A 6,000-nucleotide genomic window follows, 5' to 3' on the forward strand; every position below is an offset into this window, starting at 1 on the left:
TTGAACTATTTCATTTACTTTTTAATTTCTTATGATTGCGAGGTGGTTCTGTATTCTTTTATATAATGCTGCACCTGTCTCTCCTACATACTTTTATACAATTAGCAAGGTTGCTAGTTTTGCATAACGGATTTCTTAATATTTATTTTATCATTGCAATTTGCAGTTCCAATTTGATATTAGGGGAGGGTTGGCGCATGTGAATTTGTTTACTGAAGTTACTGGAACGGTTTCATTAAAGTCAAACATTATCTCATTTATAATTATTATTTTACAATGGAGTGACTGGAGGATCTGCAGGTGTGTTAACTAAGCTTAGGCATATTTACTGCCTGTATCATTTGTACAAGTTGTACTTTGTTGTAATTGTGCAATAGGTAGAATCCTTTTTGAAAGTAGGCACTCATGAAAACAAAGGCTCCATTCTCTATAAACAGAGTAACTGGAAGATGTAAAGAGTGCCTGTGGTCACAGACTCCATTTACACTACCCACATAAAAACTATACAATAGTACTGTCACTTATCCCATAGGACTCATTGAAGATTTTCTACTCAAGAGAACTACAATATTTTGCCAATACTGTAGCAGACAAAAGTGATAGTTCATCATGGTTACGTAACAGGGAGAGCTGGCTGTTGTAGTAAATCTACACACTCATTTCCTGCGCAAATGCACACTCCATTACAAGTGGTGGCAACACTTTACATTGTTACATTCACGGGGCTTTGGTAGCACCCTTTAGCATGATAGTAAGTGAGACTTACAAAACCTGGGTTCGCTATGGTACATTCATAGACAACGAAGCCCTCCGAGCCTTCTCTGTGACCCCCCTCCCCCGGCTGACTGTGTGTCTTAGACAGGTCTCAGCCTGTGATCTTCTGCACTGATGACAAGGCAGGAGATGGGGCCACACCTGATACACAGAGAACAAGATAAAAGCACCCGCTGATTCTTCATGCAAATGGAAAAACGCACTGAAGAGAGAAGAATTAGTGCATCTCCCAAGCCCGCATCTACTGCACTGTATTCCAGTTTTCACAATGGTGTCTGAATTAGTGCACCTCCCCAGCCTGCATCTACTGCACTGCATTCCAGTTTTCACAATGATGTTTGAATTAGTGCATCTCCCCAGCCTGCATCTACTGCACTGCATTCCAGTTTTCACAATGATGCTTGAAGACAAGAAACATAGAGGGCTAGCTTCTCAAATCTATTTACTACAAATCATCATTAATGTATTGTTTTTGGAACAGAAAGAACATCAATTAAACATCAAAAACAAATAAGAAACAATGTAACACTTCATCCAGGCCTCTAAATTAAAACTCTCCCTTGTTTATGCCTGGTTGGGTAATTTTATTGAGGGCGTTTCTCTTTTCTGAAAACAAGAGCTGATGACAAATTGGAGTAAAAAGCTTTGAGAATGTAGCCTAATGTTTTTCTTTATAGGAATTCCTGGGATTGCATAAGAATGGTGACAGGAAATAATATGCAAGGACTTTCAAATTCTCTGAATTACTGGCAATAAAACCAGTGATAGATGAGAACTACCAGAAAAGGTCTATCTACCCAATCTTGGTTTCTTAAACCAGAGACACCACATTGATACTCAGCTCCTACCTGGCCAGCTTCAAAATACGTAGACAGTGCTGTGTCATCAGCAATGTACGTGTGAGAGAGAGAGAGAGAGAGAGAGAGAGAGAGAGAGAGAGAGAGAGAGAGAGAGAGAGAGAGAGAGAGAGAGAGAGAGAGAGAGAGAGAGAGAGAGCTCTTGGCCTGAATACCAATACCACAGAGAGGCTGTGTGGTCCAGTGGTTAAAGAAGAGGGCTTGTAACCAGGAGGTTCCCGGTTTTCAAATCCCACCTCAGCCACTGACTCATTGTGTGACCCCGAGCAAGTCACTTAACCTCCTTGTGCTCTGTCTTTCGGGTGAGACGTAATTGTAAGTGACTTTGCAGCTGATGCATAGTTCACACACCCTAGTCTCTGTAAGCTGCCTTGGATAAAGGTGTCTGCTAAATAAACAAATAATAATAACATGTCTGCTGGCCAAGAAAAACAAGCAACAAACCCCATTTACTTTCAGGAGAGAGAAAGTGACAATGGGCCTCTTCTAGTCTAAAATAACTTCCTATGAGCAATTCAAGGGAAGGCTGTTGGCATTGCTGCTGATGAACAGTTTGCTTTTCTGCTACTGTGGTGTCGACCTCCTACCCTAGAAGTGCACGGGAGTATGTTTTCATAGAAACTCCCAAAACTTCATTCAGGCTAATACATAGAAATGAACTCCATCCCAGACGTCAATCTTTCTTTCTTTCTTTCTTTCTTTCTTTCTTTGAATATATTTACAATAACTGTAATACTGGTAATAATTATGATATTAATAATAATACTAACAATATCAATACTAATAATGACCACTGGTATATAAAATGTAACACACAGTAGTGGTAGAAAAGTAATGCCCCTGTGCAGAGTGTTCACTGTGTGTTTGTGGCAGGCTACTACATATTGGGCAGCCAGTGGGGCTGTGTGTCCCTCTCCCAGTAGGACTGCCAGTTTTTCTGGGACAGTCAATTGTGGGAAGTGTGGGAGGGAAATAATATTTTCTTTCTTTCTTTCTTTCTTTCTTTCTTTCTTTCTTTCTTTCTTTCTTTTTTTCAACAGCCCTGCAGTTGAATGCATTTGGATGTTCTACACCATGCATGAGTTAATTTACCAGCTGAGATTACCACAAAATAAATAATGTTGTGTTTGGTGCTGAATGGCTTCTCAGTGCTCAATCAGTCAGAATATGATTTATTTTGTCAGGGTCACTATAGCCCCTGTCAAGCGTCCCCTCAGCGCAGGTCCAGGAGATGATGGGTCAGGCTAGACTGAGGGGATGTGCGGAGCATGTAGGCTGTGTCACATCAAAGCCCCAGCATGAGGCACAGGGAGAGGCGTCACCACAGACAGGTGCTGTGTGTCCCCTGTGAAGTGTCCCCTCAGCGCAGGTCCAGGAGATGATGGGTCAGGCTAGACCGAGGGGATGTGCGGAGCATGTAGGCTGTGTCACATCAAAGCCCCAGCATGAGGCACAGGGAGAGGTGTCACTACAGACAGGTGCTCTCTGGATTAAGGAGTGTCTCCTGCACTTGCAGGTGCGCATCACAATGGATTGATTTCCAGCTGCCCAGATCAGGACTCTCTGTTTCAGCTCAGCTGCCACCTTCCTCACCTTTCCAGGGGATTGAAAGCATGACGTCACAGCTTTGGTTTTCCCACAGCGGCCAGCAAATCAAAGTGTTTGCATGCAAGTATTGGATCAATAAAAACTGATGCAGTCATTTTTGAAATATATAATAATGCTAGTGGTATAGTAATTACAAAAGAAAAATAAAGCAAATATGCCTTTGTTTCCTCTACCCACACTAACCTTTATATCACCACTCCTTGCACTGTGCAGTGCTGGTTTACAGTGGAAAATTCAAATAATTCCGGTGCTGGAATATTAGGAAGGAGGTAATATGAAACAGAAGAGACTTTCCCCCTGAAAAATGATGCTAGATTTAGCAGCAAAAATTGCTTCCTGTGTTAATCATTGAAAGATTAAAAAAACAAACAGATTGGAAACATATCTCTCGCCCTCCTCCCCCCTCTCCCCCTCTTTCCCTCTCTCTGTCTCTCCAATTAATGTCAGTTCAAAGAGCTCATTGGTGGATTGTGCTGTTCGTTTTACATCCAGGGGCTACTGTGTGTCTTGGCAAAACCGAGCGGCAGGGAAATGCCCTGTCTGGCCTCTAATTCAGTGCATGTGCCCAGCAAGCGTTTCATGCTGTCACATCACATTCTGGAGCGGGATTGCACTCGGCTCTCTTCTTGTAGACGTATCAGCTCTGGTTGCAGAATTAAGGTTTCCCCTAAAAAATGTTTTACCATGATAAATTTGCATTTCAGTTTTTCCGCATGGTTATACTACATCACTTTTATATTACCATAGTTTACTGTACTTTTTAATATGCTTTACTATTCCTTTCTGGGCTTTATAATGATTACCTATGCTGTATTTAATTGCTTTATTTCTTTACCATGGTAAACGTTTAGAATCTGCATCATAATTACAGAATCCTACCAATGAGTAACAGTGCTGGTCCACTGGTTTGGACCCTACTCTCTCTCTGTGCCTCCACTGGTTTAGGCCCGGCTCTCTCTCTGTGCTTCCACTGGTTTGGGCTGTGCTCTCTCTCTCTGTGCTTCCACTGGTTTGGGCTGTGCTCTCTCTCTGTGCTTCCACTGGTTTGGGCCCTGCTCTCTCTCTGTGCCTCCACTGGTTTGGACCCTACTCTCTCTCTGTGCCTCCACTGGTTTAGGCCCGGCTCTCTCTCTGTGCCTCCACTGGTTTGGGCCGTGCTCTCTCTCTGTGCTTCCACTGGTTTGGGCCCTGCTCTCTCTCTGTGCTTCCACTGGTTTGGGCCCTGCTCTCTCTCTGTGCTTCCACTGGTTTGGGCCCTGCTCTCTCTCAGTGCTTCCACTGGTTTGGGCCCTGCTCTCTCTCAGTGCTTCCACTGGTTTGGGCCATGCTCTCTCTCAGTGCTTCCACTGGTTTGGGCCATGCTCTCTCTCTGTGCCTCCACTGGTTTGAGCTGTGCTCTCTCTCTGTGCTTCCACTGGTTTGGGCTGTGCTCTCTCTCTCTGTGCTTCCACTGGTTTGAGCTGTGCTCTCTCTCTGTGCTTCCACTGGTTTGGGCCCTGCTCTCTCTCAGTGCTTCCACTGGTTTGGGCCCTGCTCTCTCTCAGTGCTTCCACTGGTTTGGGCCCTGCTCTCTCTCTGTGCCTCCACTGGTTTGGGCCCTGCTCTCTCTCAGTGCTTCCACTGGTTTGGGCCCTGCTCTCTCTCTGTGCCTCCACTGGTTTGGGCCATGCTCTCTCTCTGTGCCTCCACTGGTTTGAGCTGTGCTCTCTCTCTGTGCCTCCACTGGTTTGAGCTGTGCTCTCTCTCTGTGCTTCCACTGGTTTGGGCCGTGCTCTCTCTCTGTGCTTCCACTGGTTTGGGCCCTGCTCTCTCTCAGTGCTTCCACTGGTTTGAGCTGTGCTCTCTCTCTGTGCTTCCACTGGTTTGGGCCGTGCTCTCTCTCTGTGCTTCCACTGGTTTGGGCCCTGCTCTCTCTCTGTGCTTCCACTGGTTTGGGAAGTGCTCTCTCTGCAAGCTTCACAAAGAATGCTACTCTCACTTTCAAGAAACATAAAAGATGAATTATTCCAGCATGACAGTTAGTACATGATTCTGTCCTTTATTACCATTATTAGAGGCACCACATGTTTCTTTGATAAAGTCACACTATGGGCTAGATTCTCAGAGCTATTTACTCCTAATCACCATTAGCATATATATATATATATATATATATATATATATATATATATATATATATATATATATATATATGAATACTTGAAATAACTCTCACAGACTAGTGGAGAAGAGCCACTGCATATAGAGTCGCTGCGGTACTGCATGTAGACAGAAAAGCACCTTTAGATAACTGAATATAAACTGCAGTTGAACTCCAGCAGTTGTCCCTGGGTCTTGTTTAATACCCACACTAATGGCTTAGCTTGTGAGCAACCACACTTTGGAAAACCTGTGTTTGTCACCACCATGCCTTGAGTATGTGCTGGGAGAACTCAGCAATAACCCAGGAATCAATACACCTGTAAAAAAGCAAACAGCTTCCTTGTGAGAAGATCGGTTCTCCTTTCCGGGCGTGTTTTTGTTCAGAATGTTTTTATCTTGTCTCTAGAAACCTTTGACTGTTGGCTACCCGCATCCTGCATGTGACACAGTGCTCTAAATATAGCTTTAAACACGCAGCCATGAGATACATGAAGCAGATCTACTAAAAAAGAAACCTCTAATACAAGCAGACAAACACACGCTTTGATGAGAAGCCTTTAACAAGGCCTTTTTATATTTTCACTTTTCTGGTCAAAACATTTGTCTAAGTTACTATTAT

The sequence above is a fragment of the Acipenser ruthenus genome, chromosome 9, assembly GCF_902713425.1.
Source record: "Acipenser ruthenus chromosome 9, fAciRut3.2 maternal haplotype, whole genome shotgun sequence".
Lineage (NCBI taxonomy): Eukaryota > Metazoa > Chordata > Actinopteri > Acipenseriformes > Acipenseridae > Acipenser > Acipenser ruthenus.